The sequence below is a fragment of the Pleurodeles waltl genome, chromosome 10 (genome assembly GCF_031143425.1).
Source record: "Pleurodeles waltl isolate 20211129_DDA chromosome 10, aPleWal1.hap1.20221129, whole genome shotgun sequence".
NCBI classification, from domain to species: Eukaryota; Metazoa; Chordata; class Amphibia; order Caudata; family Salamandridae; genus Pleurodeles; species Pleurodeles waltl.
This window is the reverse complement of record NC_090449.1, coordinates 963131870-963149916: the sequence shown is the minus strand read 5'-3', so window position 1 is coordinate 963149916 and position 18047 is coordinate 963131870.

Sequence of the window (18047 nt, the reverse complement as noted above, 5' to 3'; positions counted from 1 at the left end):
GATTAAATTAAATTAGGAGAGGACAGGAAAGGGGTGTGTTTAAGATTTTTTGCCACACTAGTGTATGGGCTCAGCCAGATGTAACCTCCAAAAATCGGTTTCAGCTATATTGGAGAACCAGGACCCCCCCTGGTTTTCATTCAGGAGCAAGGATAAAACTGGCAGACCTGTACCCACACCTCAGAACCCTACTGTTAGATCTGGCCCTTTTTGCAGGGCCATCCCCAAACATTTTGCCTCCTTCCTCCTGTTTTTCCTGACCTGTTTCTGTTGGCTTTTGAACTCTGAGCACTTTACCACTGCTAACCAGTGCTAAAGTGCATATGCTCTCTGTGTAAATTGTACTGTTAATTGGTTTATCTACGATTGGCATATTTGGCATATTTGATTTACTAGTAAGTCCATAGAAAAGTGCACTAGAAGTTCCCAGGGCCTGTAAACCAAATGCTACTAGTGGGCCTGCAGCACTGGTTGTGCCACCCACATACGTAGCCCTGTAATCATGTCTCAGACCTGCCACTGCAGTGTCTGTGTGTGCAGTTTTAAACTGTACATTCGACTTGGCAAGTGTACCCACTTGCCAGGCCTAACCCTTTCCTTTTCCCACATATGAGACACTCCTAAGGTAGACCCTAGGTAGCCCCGTGGGCAGGTTGCAGTATATGGTTAAGGTAAGACATATACTATTGTGTTTTATATGTCCTGACAGTGAAATACTGTCAAATTTGTTTTTCACTGTTGCAAGCCCTATCTCTCTCACAGGTTAACCTGGGGGCTGCCTTTAAACATGATTAAAGCGTAGCTTACCTGTGGGAGCAGATAGACATGTGGAGTTTGGGACCTCTGAACTCACAATTTAAAAATACATCTTTTAGTAAATTTGGTTTTGAGATTGTGTGTTTGAAAATGCCACTTTTACAAAGTGGGCTTTTTCTTGCTTGAACCATTTTTGTGACTCTGCCTGTTTGTGGATTCCCTGTCTGGGTTAGTTTGACAGGTGGGCTGTTTGCACCTCTCTCCAGACATTGACACAAAGGGGGGTCTGGGGTATAGCCTGCATATTATGATGCGCCATCTGTGCTAGGAGGGAGGGGAGAAGTGGTCACTCGCACCTGAAAGGGCTGTGCCTGCCCTCACACAATGCAGACTCCAACCCCCTGGTGTGTGTCTGAGGCCTTTCCTGGGCAAGGCATTATTTCACAAACAAGTGAGACTTTTCCTGTGAAGTAAGCCTACTTCAAAGGCAAAAATGGGTATAAGAAGAGGACACAAAACCACAGACTTTAGACACTTCTTGAGGAAGACACTCTACCTCACAGACACTTCTGGAGAAGAAACCTGCTGGTGAAGAATCCCTGAACCAGACCTGCCAAGAGGAACTGCCTGGCTGCACAAAGGACTCACTGGGACTGCTTTTCTGATGAGGACTGCTGCCTTGCTGTTGCCCTGTTGCCCTGCTGCCCTGCTCCCCTGCTGCCCTGCTGCTCCCTGGTTGTGCTGAGAAGTGCTCTCCAAAGGCTTGGATAGAGCTTGCCTCCTGTTCCCTGAAGTCTCAGGACCAAAAAGACTTCACTCCTGCAACTGGATTCCTTGTGCAGTGAAAATTCAATGCACAGCCTGCTAAAAACGACGCACGGCCCCACAGTGAGAAATTCACCACACGCCGAACCGGGACGACGCCACACGACTTCGCAAGGAGAAGATTGACGCGGTGCCTGCGTTGCGACGGGAACTTCGGCGCACGCCCCACCGGATCGATGCATAGCCGACCCGGGACAACACAGCTTGACTTCCAGAGAGGAACTGACGCAGCGCCTGCTGTGCGGACAAAATTTCCAAGCAATGCCAACTGGATTGACTCAGCGCTTGTGACTTCGTTCCGCAAGCTCAGGATTCCACGCACAGACCCCGGGGCGCCAGAAACCCCCGCAACCCGAAGAGGAACCAAGTCCGCGCACCGAAAATAAATGCAAAGCTTTCCCCTGCATGGAAAATAACAACGCAAGTACATGTGTGAAGGGGAAAAACCGATGCACACCTCTCTGTTTTCCACACATCTCCTCCTCTGCGGTCCATTGCGGAGATTTTGAACGCAAACCAGGTACTTTGTGCTTGCAGGAGACCTTTATTGTTTTTAAGAGACATTTACTTGTTTTGCAAAGACTTAAGACACTTTGGGGGTCATTCCAAACCTGGCGGTAAAAGCCGCTTACTGCTGTCAGAAGACCGTCAACCTACCGCCGCGGCCGCGGTAAACCGCCACAGTCATTCTGACCCACAACAGGCAAACCGCCAAAATACAGACATCCACAAAAGTCCGCCACACCAAAGGGCAGCGAGAAACTGGCGATGACCAAACCTCCACCGTCACGCCAACAGAAATACGCCCACACTATCACGACACACGAATCCACGCGGCGGTCTTTCAACCGCGGTATTCCATTGGCGGTACACACCGCCGCACTCAAAATACACACACTCTTACAAAACACATCCACATTGGACAATTCAAAATACACACACCTGATACACATACACACACCACTCCCACACACCCAACACAATATAAAACACACACCCACATCACTCACAAACCCCCACTTCTACAGAATCGGGACCACGCACTGAGAAAAAGAGAACTGAGCACCCAGACCCGCATTTCACTTTCACCCAGCAATATTTCCACGCACTTCACACAACACACCAATACACATCACCACACAATCCACCCCACACATCACCCACACCACCCCATGGCACCGCAAAGACACCCCAGGTTCTCCGAGGATGAACTCAGGGTCATGGTGGAGGAAATTGTATGGGTAGAGCCACAGCTCTTCGGGACACAGGTGCAGCACACCACCATTGCCAGGAAGATGGAGCTATGGAGCAGAATAGTCGATAGGGTCAACGCTGTGGGACAGCACCCAAGAAATAGGGACAACATCAGGAAGCGGTGGAACGACCTACGGGGGAAGGTGCGTGCAATGGTATCCAGGCACAACATCGCAGTGCAGCGGACTGGCGGTGGACCCCCACCTCCTCCCCCGGAATTTACAACATGGGAGGAGCAAGTCTTGGCGATCCTGCATCCTGAGGGCCTCGCAGGAGTATCTGGAGGAATGGACTCTGGTAAGTCTCATCTTCACTACTTCATCCCCCCCACCTCACCAGCATATCAACTCATACCCCCACACTCACCCTCACCCCCATCACATCCTGCACCTTGTAAATGTCTCACCATCACAGCCCACCCATCCCAACACCAAGCCCTGCATGTGACCACTAAGCATGGACACCCATCACCAAAGCATGCCCACTGCACATACCCATCCCCCACCAAATCACCGTCACAAAAGCCCCCACACGGGAATGCCAGCACTGGGGTACAAGGGCACCCACCCATTACACGCTATGGCACACACAAATCCAATAACCATACTTTTATACCCCTGCAGGACCCGAACGCCACGTCACCGCGCAGGAGGGTCCACAAATGTCCACTCCACCCCCAGAAGAGGCCCACAGTGAGGACAGAACCTCTGTCGACCTGGATCTAGATGACCAGCCCGGCCCATCGGGGACCTCGGGACAGTCGGTTCCCCTCAGACAGCCACAGCCCAAAGCAGACCTTCCCCCCTCTGGGAACACCAGCACAGCACCCACCCAGCGGGCCCATCCCTCAGTCCCCAGGACACGTCAATCAGCTGTGTGTCCACCACTACAGGGCACCCAGGTTAACCCACCACCCCTACAACAACAGGGACCTGGGGGCAGTGGTAGTGGGCACACGGTCCAGGGGACAGAGGCACAGGGAAACAGGGGAACTGGGAGGGCTGCTGTGCGACAGGGGGGGACAGGCCCAGGGAACCCACTCTCCACGAGGCCCTCTCCTCCATCATGGGAGCCTACCACCACTCCCAGGAGACGATGGCGACGGTCCTGGCCAGGTTTCAGGAGATCCAGCTTCTGCAGGAGGAACAGTATTTGGGGTTCAGGGAGGAACTACGAAACATCAGTTCCGCCCTGGCCACCATTGTAGGGGTTCTGAATCAGGTAGTCACCACATTGCAGGACACTGTGGCAGGACAAAGGGCCCCTGACACTAGAATGGACCAAGAACTGCCTACCACCTCCGCCGGCGCCAGTGGACAGGAGGCCCCGCCACAGGACCAACAGGCCACCAGCACCCCACCCCCTGCAGAAGGAGAACCACCCCGCAAGCGGGCCCTGAGATCCAGGAAGAAGACAGAGTAAGATGCCAAGACCCCCGCCAGGAAAGGATACCTCCCTGATTGTCATCCCACTGTCCCACATTGACACCCTGTCCATTCTTATACTGCCCATGCTCCACTTTCCACAGGCATTTGGACATTGCACCTGTGATACTTATAGTCTGGACTCTGCCATGGACAATCCTCCACCATCATCCCTCACTGACTTACAACCACCCACCAATATAGAGCACTGAAATAAACAGTTATACGACCAAACAATCAGGAGTCTGGCTGTGATTTTGTACTAATGTATTAGACATTACCGTCCCAAAATGCATATTTACATTGTGATGCCAACATACCACTGTCACACAGCTGTAGTCCATGGGGAAACAAAGCAGATGTCACGCAGTATAGCCCACATCTCTGAAATTGGAAGGGAAAGTCACAACTCAGTTACCATACACAGGGGGAAAAGGTCAGACAGTAGAGAGGTAGTAGGGGTTCAGTATATGTAATATGATGGGTTGGACTCTTACCTGTGGGTCATTGAAAATACTGCTGTATTACTGTGTTCCTGTTGTCTATGTCGTCCTCTTCGGCTTCCTCTTCTTCACTCTCCACAGGCTCCACAGCTGCTACAACACCACCATTTGGAACATCCTCCTGCAGAAAAGGCACCTGGTGTCGCAAAGCCAGGTTGTGAAGCATACAGCAGGCCACGATGATCTGGCACACCTTCTTTGGTGAGTACAATAGGGATCCACCTGTCATATGGAGGCAGCGGAACCTGGCCTTCAGAAGGCCGAAGGTCCGCTCGATCACCCTCCTAGTTCTCCCATGGGCCTCATTGTACCGTTCCTCTGCCCTTGTCCGGGGATTCCTCACTGGGGTCAGTAGCCATGACAGGTTGGGGTAACCAGAGTCACCAATTAGCCACACACGGTGCCTCTGGAGTTGACCCATCACGTAAGGGATGCTGCTATTCCGCATGATGTAGGCGTCATGCACAGAGCCAGGGAACTTGGCATTAACATGGGAGATGTACTGGTCTGCCAAACACACCATCTGTACATTCATCGAATGATAACTCTTTCTGTTTCTGTACACTTGTTCACTCCTGCTGGGGGGTACTAAAGCCACATGGGTCCCATCAATGGCACCTATGATGTTGGGGATATGTCCAAGGGCATAGAAATCACCTTTCATTGTAGGCAAATCCTCCACCTCAGGGAAAACAATGTAGCTCTGCATGTATTTCAGAAGGGCAGACAACACTCTGGACAACACCTTGGAAAACATAGGCTGGGACATCCCTGATGATATGGCCACTGTTGTTTGAAATGACCTACTTGCAAAGAAATGGAGTACTGACAGCAGCTGCACTAGAGGGGGTATCCTTGTGGGTTGGCGGATGGGTGACATCAGGTCTGGCTCCAGCTGGGCACACAGTTCATGAATAGTGGCTCGGTCAAGCCTGTATGTCAGTATGACATGTCTTTCCTCCATTGTTGACAGGTCTACCAGCGGTCTGTACACGGGAAGATTCCTCCATCTCCTCGCATGTCCCAGCGGACGGTGCCCATGAAGGACAACATCGAGCACAGAGTCAATCAGCCCACAGGTACGTAACCACAGTTTGCACAAAACACGATTCCCAATGCATTGAATGGTTTGTATGAGTGTTGATGCAAGGCCTAGGTATGTGTGACGCAGTTAAAAGTAAGCCATGTGGGCCCTTGAAATGGCGGCTGCCTGACCTGTGAAGTGTGACAATGGGATGTGAGGTCAATGCACTGGCGTGGCACACCTTGGCGGTAGGCGGTCGAAGACCGCGGCGCAAAGCAGCATTGGTTAACATTGAACCCTATGGGTCTCAGGAGCCAATGACGATGTGCGCCGGCGGTCTCGGTACGCACCGCCGCGGTACGCACCGCCGCGGGCGTGACCGCCATTTTCTATCTGCTTAATCACTCGATATCTGATCATCGACAGGAGAGGACCTACACTACAAGTGCTGCTATGACCTCGGTCTGGAAGAGACAATGGCTCATGCGACTGGGGAAAGGGCCCCTGCCTTCACTGCTCAGGAATTGGAGAAACTCGTGGATGGGGTCCTCCCCCAGTATGCGCTACTCTACGGTCCTCCAGACCAACAGGTAAGTACACTGGGACCATGCTTTGGGGGCAGTGCCTGTGTTGAGTCGGGTGGATGAAAGATGGTGGGGAGGGGAGCGAATGAGGCATGCATCAAACGACGGATGACAGGATGTGCCACATGGCAAGGGTACGGATGGGGGGCCACTCACATTGAGGGTGCAGAAGGTGATGACTCTTTTTCTCTCCCTGTACATTTCACATAGTCAGCGCCCACCAGAAGATCGACATTTGGCGTGCCATCGCCAAGGACGTCCGGGCCCTGGGGGTTCACCAGAGACGGGGCACCCACTGCCGGAAGAGATGGGAGGACATCCGACGCTAGAGCAGGAAGACGGCGGAGGTTCAGCTGGGGATGGCCTCCCAACGTGGGAGGGGTGCCAGTCGGACTTTGACCCCCCTGATGTCCCGGATCCTGGCGGTGGCCTACCCCGATTTGGATGGGCGCGTGAGGACATCACAGCAGACACAAGGGGGTGAGTACACTCTCATTCTGTTGACTTTGCGCGCAGAGGAGGTGTCTGGGTGGGGGAGGAGGGCTGTGGGTATCCCTAGGCCAGGGCGATTTCTGTAGGCTAGGCCCCTCCGTAAGGCATGGCCCTGTGCCCCCACCCTCCACCTCTGTAGGGTGCCAAGTACAGTTATCCATGGCCCTGTGTCATCTATGTGTGCAGTTGTCGTCCATAGGCTTGTAGGCCATGTCCCACGGATTGAGTAGTGGACCCCAAGTGCGCGGCGTAGTGCAGGGGGCTTCTGTGTCTGTCATCTCCGCCAACAGTGTTGCCAATGCATGCACTCAACATGTCTTTATTCCCCCCCCCCTTTTTTTTGGTCTTCCTGTTCATATGTGCATTAGCATCATCAGGCGGAGGAGCAGTGGCACCGGAGCAGGAGGGAGCTGCATCCCACAGGTACAGCCGCCACCCAGCGCACCAGCACCGCCCTCCCAGCAGCCCCTCAGCGTTTGGCCCGTGCCCGCTCACCCAGGAAGGTGGGCATCTCCTTCGCCCCAGGCACCTCAGGCCCTGCCCCTGTCACCCCTGCTGCCCTCAGTGAGGAGGTCATTGACCTCCTGAGGTCGCTCATTGTTGGGCAGTCTACCCTTTTGAATGCCATCCAGGGTGTAGAAAGGGAAGGTGCACCAGAGTAATGCATACCTGGAGGGCATTCATTCTGGTCAGGCTGCCCATCAGCGATCGTTCCAGACTCTGGCCTCAGCACTGATGGCAGCCATTGTCCCTGTCTCTAGCCTCCCCCCTCCAACTTCCTCCACCCAGACCCTATCACCTGTACCTCTGCCTATCCCAGACACACCATCAGACCAGCCTGCACACACCTCAACACCCAAGGGAAGCTCATCCAGACATAAGCACCACACATCACACAAGCATTCACACAAGCAACATCCACATACAGACATACCAACACCCACTGCCTCCACTGTATCCCCCTCCTCCTCGTCTCCCTCCTCCCTCCCTGTCACGTCTCCACTCACACTTGCATGCACAACATCTTCAGCCACTACGTCCATTACCAGCACACCCACCAGAACCCCCGCACACGTGTAGTTACCACCCCCACTACCATTTACACGTCCCCTGTGTCCTCTCCCAGTGTGTCTGTCTCCCCCTCTTCCAAGATACACAAACGCAGGCAGCCACCCACCCAACAGCCATCCACCTCACGACAGCCTCCAGCCCAAGCACCTGCACCCAAAGACACCAGACTTAAAACTCCTACAACCACAACCTCTTCCTCCACTCCCATACCCACTACACCTACCCGTCCCACTGGTCCTAAATTGCTATTCCGGTCCAAACTTGACCTCTTTCCTACAACTCCCCCACCCCGTCCATCTCATAGGACTCCAGTCAGCACCTCAGCCACCACAAAACCGGGCCCTGGGATGACAGTCTGCCATGGACTGTGGAGTCCCCCACCCTCAAGGGCAGCCAGTTCAGTACGGATCCAAGGCACGGGCAGCCCACCCCCAGAGAAACACCCGAAGATAGTCAGCGGCCGGCGCGAGAGGGTGAAAACGCCAGGCACTAAAACCCCTACCATGGCTCCGGCACGAAGTGTGGAGACAGGTGGCACACCGCCCAAGGTGGGGAAGGGCCACAGGCGAACAGGGAAGGCTGGGAAGGGCAGCACACCCGAGGAGACCGCCATCAGCCCAGCTGGCCAGGAGGGCCCCGCCAGCCCCATCCCAGGTGGGCAGGAGGACACCAACAGGCCCGGTACTGCAGACCAGGAAGGCCCCACCAGCCACCCGACAGATGGGCAGGAAGGCCCTGCCAGCCACAGGACAGGTGGCAAATGACCTGCACGCCATGGCCGGATCCGTAGAACTGGGCCCTTTCACTCAAGCACCGCTGAACTGGGCACCGCCGTCTCAAGCACCGCTGAACTGGGCCCTTTCACTCAAGCACCGCTGAACTGGGCACCACCGTCTCAAGCACCGCTGAACTGGGCACCGCCGTCTCAAGCACCGCTGAACTGGGCCCTTTCACTCAAGCACCGCTGAACTGGGCACCGCCGTCTCAAGCACCGCTGAACTGGGCACCGCCGTCTCAAGCACCGCTGAACTGGGCCCTTTCACTCAAGCACCACTGAACTGGGCCCTTTCACTCAAGCACTGCTGAACTGGGCACCGCCGTCTCAAGCACCGCTGAACTGGGCACCGCCGTCTCAAGCACCGCTGAACTGGGCCCTTTCACTCAAGCACCGCTGAACTGGGCACCGCCGTCTCAAGCACCGCTGAACTGGGCACCGCCGTCTCAAGCACCGCTGAACTGGGCCCTTTCACTCAAGCACCGCTGAACTGGGCCCTTTCACTCAAGCACCGCTGAACTGGGCACCGCCGTCTCAAGCACCGCTGAACTGGGCACCGCCGTCTCAAGCACCGCTGAACTGGGCCCTTTCACTCAAGCACCACTGAACTGGGCCCTTTCACTCAAGCACCGCTGAACTGGGCCCTGCCGTCTCAAGCACCGCTGAACTGGGCACCGCCGTCGCAAGCACCGCTGAACTGGGCACTGCCGTCTCAAGCACCGCTGGCCCATTTGCGGCTGGGGCAGGCCCGCATCTGTGTCGGGCAGGGCTGCACGAAGCACTCTGGGCACCAGTCCCCCTCCAGAACCAGTGGAGACTTCATCCACTTGAGAAACTGTGGCTTTGCACTCCCCAGGATGTTACAGTGGGCAACCCACCCACTGTAGAGACTTGTTAGACTGTGGCTTTGCACTCCCCATGATATGGCAGTGGGCAGCCCACCCACTGTAGAGACTTGAGAGACTGTGGCTTTGCACTCCCCAGGATTGAACAGTGGGCAAGCCACCCACTGTAGAGACTTGAGAGACTGTGGCTTTGCACTCCCCAGGATGTTACATTCACGTGCACTCATCTGGCTGAGGTGCCCCCCCTTCCCTTCCCCCTGAGGTGCCTTTAGTTTTCCTATCTGATGCCCCTGCAGTGTTCTCTCCGTTGGAGTCAGGTATCCTGTGTGGGCTTTGCCCATGTGATTTGGGCCCAGTGGTCCACGGACAATGCCTGCTACAATGCTCGGACTTGTACATATATGTTTATAAGTGTTTTTGATGTGTAGAAATATATATATATGATTCAGCCAGTATTACAATATATTCCAATGTTTAGAATCATTTCCTTTTGTCTTTGCTTTCTTCCGGGGGGTTTGGGGGGGGGGGAACTGTGATGTATTTCTATGCATTGATGTGTGTGTTGTAGTGGGTGAGGGTGGGGGTGGGTGTGTCGCGTATGTGTGTGCCCGTAATATTTTCTCCTCCCCCCTCCCCTGTGTCGTAGGTGCAGTACTCACCGTTGTCTTCTGCGCCGGCGTTCGTGCTCCTGGTAGAGGAGCAGGAAGACAATCGCTGGGAGGATGTGGAGTTCGGGTTCCATGCTGTCCTGATTCCTCGTGGGGTGTATGGAGGTGAGCGTTTCCCGTTTGAAATGGCTGTTTCCGCTGTGTTTTTATCGGCGGGGCTACCGCCCCGGAAAAGGTGGCGGATTGGTGTGTTGTGATAGGGTGGGCGGTACATTGTCTCCTGCCTGTCTGTTGGCGGTGACCGCCGCGCTGTTTGTTTGTCCCGCCGTGGCGGCCGGTGTGTTGATGTGGCGGTCTCTGTTGGCGGTGTCCGCCAGGGTCGGAATTCCATTTTTTTTACCACCTGCCTGTTGGCGGTTTAGCCGCATCTTTAACACCGACCGCTAGGGTTGGAATGACCACCTTTATATCACTTTTACAGTGATATCTCAACATCTATCTATTGCATTTTAATCATTTTGACCTGCATCTTATCAGACACATATTATATATTTTTCTAAACACTGTGTGGTGTATTTTTGTGGTGCTACATTGTGTTATTGTGTGATTGCACAAATACTTTACACATTGCCTTCTAGGTTAAGCCTGACTGCTGAGTGCCAAGCTACCAGAGGGTGGGCACAGGATAATTTGGATTGTGTGTGACTTACCCACACTAAAAGGAGGGTGCTTGCTTGGACAGGGGTAACCTGACTGCCAACTAAAGACCCCATTTCTAACACCTACTAGATTCCAACATGGAAGAAATACAGGAGAAGAAGGACTGCCCTGCTGGACCCCTGACCTGCATCTGGACACTGCACTCTGGAGGACTGCACCAGCTGCATACTTCGGCTCGACCAGAAGAAGGATTTTTTCTGGCTTCAACTGGTTCAAGGAGGGACTCCCTGTTTGCTCCAGGTGAAAAATTGCTAACCAGAGTCCCCTGCACCAACTCCTGAAGAAACTGACCAGCTGACCACTGTCCTGTCCTGTGGCCGTTTTTACAGTTTGCATCAGGTGCATTCTGGGAGTAGTAGTCCCTGAGCATCTCAGAGCTTCTGGAACTTGGGGTGAGCTGTGGTCCTGAAAAGAACCTTAAAAGAACATCTGGAAGAAGATCCAGAGGTTTGGAGAAGTTTTGGAAGAAAGCTCCAAAAAGGGACCGACCCGCCGCGGCAACTCTAGCCAGCTATCCTCAACTGCAACCCGGGCTGACTTGCAGGTTCGTCCCAGTGAAGAAAATATCCAAAAAAGTGACTACGCGTTCGAATGTAAAAAGTTGACTGGGACCTCCCAGGCAGTGTATCTGAAGAGGGCTCCAAGGAGGTCGGATCAAGATTCAGGTTAGCCTTGGTCGAAGGATTTTCATCTAAAAAAAATGACTAAGTCTGAAGGTAAAAACCTCCACGGAGAACTCCCGTGATGCGTATCCAAGGAAGAGTTCCAGGAGGTCTGATTGGACTGGCGACTTGGTCCCACTGAAGAAAATCTTCAAGAAAACGACTAAGCCTGAAGGTAAAGTTTTGACCGAGGCCTCTCGGGCTGTAGCAGAGCAGGGCTCCATCGCGGTCAGCCTTAAACTTTGACTTTGCCATGGTCGAGGTGTGACCAGGTGGCCAGATTGGCGCTACTCGTTTCTAAGTGCTAAAAGCATAAATTCTTTAAAAATGTATTTCTCCAGTTCCCTTTGTCCGATTTTATTTGTTTTGGTGTCATTTTAAAACTTTATATGAATTGGTTTTGGATTTTTAAACTGTTTCCTGCATTTTATTTAATTAACGTTTTGTGATATTTGAATGCTTTACGCTTTGTCTCCTAAGTTAAGCCTTGTCGCTCGTTGCCATGCTATCAAGGGTTGAGCTGGGTTTAATTTATTGAGACCTAACTGGACCTAAGAGGAGGTTAGTGGCCTATTGTTAAGTGTAGGTACTTACCTGCCCTTAATCCATTTCCCAACAGTAGCCATCTTTCAAAAGGGTGATAATAAGACCCTAAATGTTATCATCGCATTTCTCTCTTGGATTCTGATTAGTAGGATTCCATTAATGAGGCTAGAGGAATGGGCATCAGATAATGTTATTCTATCAGAAGCATGGTTTGGATTCAGGAAGGGGCTTGGGATGGTTGAACAATGTGTAAATTTAGACCTGTTGAATGGAAAATATACTAGGGCCAAGCCAGGATCTCTGTACCTTTGCTTTGTCCACCTAAGCAGCGCGTTCAACTTGGTTGACCAATCCATTCTTTGGTCAACCCTGATTTCCCTTGGTACTCCGAGGGTGATCATTTGTTTTTTTTCATGCCTCTCTGGGGATTTAGCTTCCAAAGTTTGATATGGCCCCTGAAAGAATGTTTGTCAACTTTTAGAGTAGGGGGGAGATTAGACATGGCTGTGTATTAGCCCCCTTATTGTTTTCACTTTTTATTAATAGACTTGATGAGACCTTGCAGACCTTGCTTTGTCGGCTCTTAAATATAGTTTGGTTCCTGGGGATTTCGGTAGTATATCACTTGTTGCTTACACTGGGCCTACGTTTGTAGCTGGGGTTGAATCTTAAATATAATCAGGAATCACTACAACAGAATATTCACACATTACCCTGACACACACTGCTTTTAGGTATTCATGATTTAGAACATTAGATTAGGTGACCCATTGTTCAAAAAATCACATTTTGTTTTTGCAGGTGAGGCAGGATATGCTGTGTCTCCTCATCTCCTCACACCCTACAGTGGTCCAACCACAATATCTTAGCAAAAGAACAATAGGGCACATGCACATTCTCAAGGTATTATTTACCATATTCTTGTGGTCCTCCAGTCATGATTCAGATATCTTGACTGTACAGATGTGGGAAGTTGTTTGTGTACTCCCCAGAAGTCGTGTGCAAGATTGTTATAGACAATGTTGTCATATGACTGGGTTCACATATTGATGCTGACCCTGATCTATGGCCACATCCATGTACCCAGGTTCGTGTACAGAACAGAGGTCAGGGTATGCAGGTGCAGGATCAGCTGGTCAACTCATTTTTCTTTTGAGCTGCTATTTTCATTAGTGCATTTATTTGGTTGGAGAGTCTCTTGTCAATGATTAGTGGTGGACTACAAACACATTGTCCATACATACTATAATATGACAACTCTGTTTGCTTTGCATATTATCATCAACTAACACGCTATGCTCAAGTTTAAAAAAAGTTTACTGTTCATATTCTCAAACACTATAACACATATCAAGGCCCACACGTAACCACAATATCGCACATTCTGCATTTGTATTTTAATTAGGGCAAACATTTTAACTTTATAAGTTGACATGCATATCGTACGTTTTTTTGTCACTGCATCAAATTTGAAGCTTTCTTAGCACATGTAGGGTGTTTCCCTCTGTCAGCCGCTGTGCTCAGTGTCGCCGGTCATTGTTATCTAGGACACCCATCAGCCTAAAGAAGCTTATGGCAACTAAAAAGATGGTGATCAATACATCTAAAACCTACACAATGATATGTAAGGCTAAACCCATGAACTGTAGACCATCCTTTCTCTGTGAGTCCCCAATGTCTGGAGTAAACTTCTTTTGTTGTCTGGGTGTCCTATTCACAAGCAATGTGTGTCGGCTCAGCAGGTTTTAAATGCTAAATCTAAGATGAGCAGTTGTTGTTATGGGGCTTTTAGGTTTACAAATAAACTGGGTAGTCAACCTGTCAAACAGATGGTTGAGGTTTACTAGGCCAGAGGGGTGTCTACAGTTACCTTTGGGGAGGACTGTGGGGTTGTGGCAAGGGTCATTGGTGATCCTTATGGGTTAGAGTTTTTCAGAGGGTTTGAAGTAATTTGTCAGCAAGAAACTTGGGCGGTAGAGAATAGTTACTTGTTACAGGGCTACAAGGCCTTTTTGATGGTGGCAAAGGGTTCAAGGGCTGGCTGTGCAAATGGTGGGTTGATTATATTTGTCTCACTGGCAAGCTAGAGGTTTTAAATTCTGGTGCCCCACCGTGCTGGCCTTGTTATCAACTTATATAATGCTAAATCATTCACACCGGAAGGGTGCTAAGTGTCGTTGTTGCGCTCTTTTGTTAGCAACACACCGTGGTTCTCAGGTTACCGTCAGCATTTCTTATGGTGGTAGAGGATTTTAATGTCCATTTGTGCAGAGACTGGCACATCAGAGGGGGCTTTGGTGCGCGTTGTCCCCTTTCCTTTGGCACACATTTTGAACATAGTCAACTGGGTACAAGTTTAAATATGTTATTGAACCAGTAAAACTTAGCCCTTTCTTTGGAAATGTTGTCATGTACAAAGGGGGATTTTAATCCACCATTTAAAGGAAGAGGCTGTGAATCTTTTACTGATTTTATCTTTCTATCAACCCCTCTGTTGCCATTTGTTTCTGAGTCCTAGACTCCATTAGGTATTTTTAGTGATCATAACCCTGTGTGTATCTCCTTCTGTTGGTCGTCTTCAATTGTTGGATCTAGGGCAAGGGCCGTAGGAGTAACTGAGCCTACTAGCCAGGGGAGGAGACTTAAGTGATTACAGATCTCCCAGGATGACTGGTGTAAAACCTTGTATCATAGTTGTGAGGCAGAGTTTCTTACTTGTGTTTCCCCAGACAGTGGTCCAGATGTCATTTTGAGGTCTTTTGCGAGGATTTCTAAAGTAGTGACTGACCTTTTGACAGCTCTCTCTATGTGCCAGAGGAAAAGTACCTCCAGATAGTTTGATTCAGACTGCTCCAAGGCCCTGCAGGAACTCAAGCGGGCCTTGAACATTAAGCCTAGAGACGCTGTCCTGGTTAAGCATTGTCATGATATTTATAAAACAGGCAAGGCAAAAACATGACTTAAGGGAAAAGATCCGGGTAAAATTGATCGATCCTAGTATTTTGAACAGGTCCTCTAAATTCTGGGGCATTATTAACGGACCTTTTCTTGCCCTAGAATTGGCAGAGACCCTAGAGACTAATATAACCGATTCCTGGGTGGCCTATTTGAGGATATTTATGGACCCGCTTCCACCGATCAAGAGGGGAGGAACTATGATGTGGCTGGGGTAGCCAAATTGTGTATCTCTATGTAGGAAGTAAAAAAGGGCATTTTGTGTGTTGTCCTCTAATAAGGCCGCTGGCCCAGATGGCATTCTACCGGATATGTATTTGAATGATGTGGATGGTTGAGTACAGTTATTGACCGCTCTCATTAACACAGTGGTGTGTGTTGGCCCCCTGCAGTCCTGGGCTTGGTCTATTATTTTGACAATCTTCAGGAAGGGGGGTAGGGGCAGTCCAAAAAGTTATACGTTCATTTCACTTCTTGATTCAGTGGTTAAGTTTGTGGGTCACATCCTCTTGGAGAGGCTGTCGGTTTGGGCCGAAGAACACAATGTGCTGTCTGAAGCCCAGTATGGGTTTCATGCAGCGAGGTCAACAGTGGGCCAGTGTATGAACTTATATTTGGTTTTGGAAAAATATACTGTGGCCCGTTTAGGATTTATACATTTGGGCTCTGTAAATCTCTCCTTGGCATTCAAATGGGTTAAGCAGTCCACATTATGGCAGATCATGTTGTCGCTAGGGTTGGAGAAAGACTTTGTTCTATTTGTAAGAGATCTTCATAGGGAAACCATGGCCTCAGCACATTATTCTAAAGATTTGAAGTGTAGACGTAATTTCAATATCAAGAGAGGTGTGAGGTAGGGCTGCATTCTGCCCCCCTTCCTCTTTAATTTGTATATTAATCAGTTAGAGCAACATTTGGGCGCGGTGAAGGTGGAGTGCCTATGTGCAGATGACGTGGTACTCTTGGCTATAACCGCCATAGGCTTACAGACCCTGTTCCACTTTTTCCTTCTTTCATGGAGGCACTTGACCCGTTCATTAATGATGAGAAATCATTTGTGATGGTAGTAGATCCTCACACTAAAAAATTGTGAAATTTACCCTAGTGGTGTCAGTGCATGAGGAATTAGGCATTGGCTTTCTCTACGACTGGGTAGACTTTCGCCCCCTTTGTTTTTGACTGAAGGTATGGCTTAGGTCGGGTTTAAGATTAATCAAGGGCATTTTAAGAGATTACTTGTCATTTGATCATGCTCTCCATAGCCCCAGGCTCAAATATATCGGCTGTTTTTCAGAACATGGGGAGAGGTGATTTTTTTTTAGCTCTCCAGAGAGTATCTGTAAAGCAGATTTTACCTTTGTTTTAGGTACAGGCAAGTGGAAAAAGAGGAGTTGGCACTTACCAAACCATATGTCTGGCAATATGTTTTGCTAAAAAACGTTCCTTTTACAGAACCTTACTTGCTGTGGGTTAAGAATAGGCATGATTGCTTTTTATTAGCCAGGTTTAGGGTGCATTTATTTCATTTTCTGCTGGCCTACCCTCAGGTATGAATAGACAGCACAAATTAGAACCCTGTGGCTGTGACTTTCAAATCTCCACAGGTCACTTTGTACTTTACCATGTTCTGACTGTTTTGTAAGTTGCTTTGTAGGGCCTATCTTGCACCTATGTTCAAACATTTTCACAAGTCAGGCCAGCCCTCATGTACTTACAGTTGCTGGGGGAAGTGGGTGTTATTTTGAGTGTCTTTAGCTTCCTAAAGTAGAAGTGAGGCTAAGGAACAGTATTGAGTGTGACTTTGATACACCCTAAGGTGTGTTTGATGTATTGTGCTGATTTTGCACATTTTTATCTGTTTTTAACTCTTGGTGTTGCTGTTTTTATGTATTCTTATTTGTTATTTACTGATTGTTTGTTTTTTGTATGCTATTATAGTTAGTTAAATAAACCGAATCAAGCTAATTGAATGAATTGAACAATGTATCCTTTTTTTCACTTTTCTCTACAGCAGACTGGACTAACCAACAACCATTGCGGCAGGAACAGGGGCAAGAACACAGATCCTGGGCTTGAAGATGGATATGATCACTTGACACCGCCAGAGAGCAGCAGAAACCCACCACCAGTAGGGGTAATGTGTCTGTCAATATGAAAACATGGCCTGAGTCTAAATAGATTTTGGGTGGGGGCTGAACAGTCACCTGGGGGGTAGATGTAGACACCACCATGCAGGGAGAGGAAATTCATGGTTCCCATCGTAACCTTGATAAAAAAAAAAAAAAAAAACTTGTGCTGTCTCATGAGCAGGCCCCATCAACATTTGGGCCAGCATCTCCTTAACTTCTGAGCTCCCTTTCTTTCACGGCCTCTAGCTGCATATCTTACCCATGCATTACCTCCTTCTCTTAGTGCCCGCCAAAAGGACTTGAGTTGAAGAGCACACAATACCCCGCACTCCTCTTATGTTGCTCATTCTCTTTCCCCTAATATGTTTCAGTGACTGCTCTCAAGGAGGCTCTCAAGACAATTGTAGAGATTCAGCAGGGAGATTTATAGAGGTCTCTTTCAAGCTACCCAGAATTCACCCTGCTTAGCTACAAATGTTAGGTGGTGCCATGACCTCATTGACTGCAGCTATTATGTACAGACTTTCCAACCTGCCCCAGATCCTATAGTACCATCTCCCAGTTGATCTGTGATTCCTGTTTCTGCTGCTGCCTTTCTGTTTCATGCTTTCTCTGAGTCCCTGCCATGGTCAGCCATTTCACATCCACATTGGAGGAGGAGCCACAATTTGTGGTTACAATGGAGAGTGAGAATGGTCTGTGAATTTTGTCCCTAGCTCAGCAACATAAGTTGGACATATCCAGTGTCTAGGGGGGGGGGGGGCTGACTTTGATCAATTTTGGGCAGAGTTTGGACCATTTATGGACTATGAGCTTTATTGCTTACCCTTTGTATAAAAATCTGTTAACTTGATTCTTTATGACCTGTTTTTAT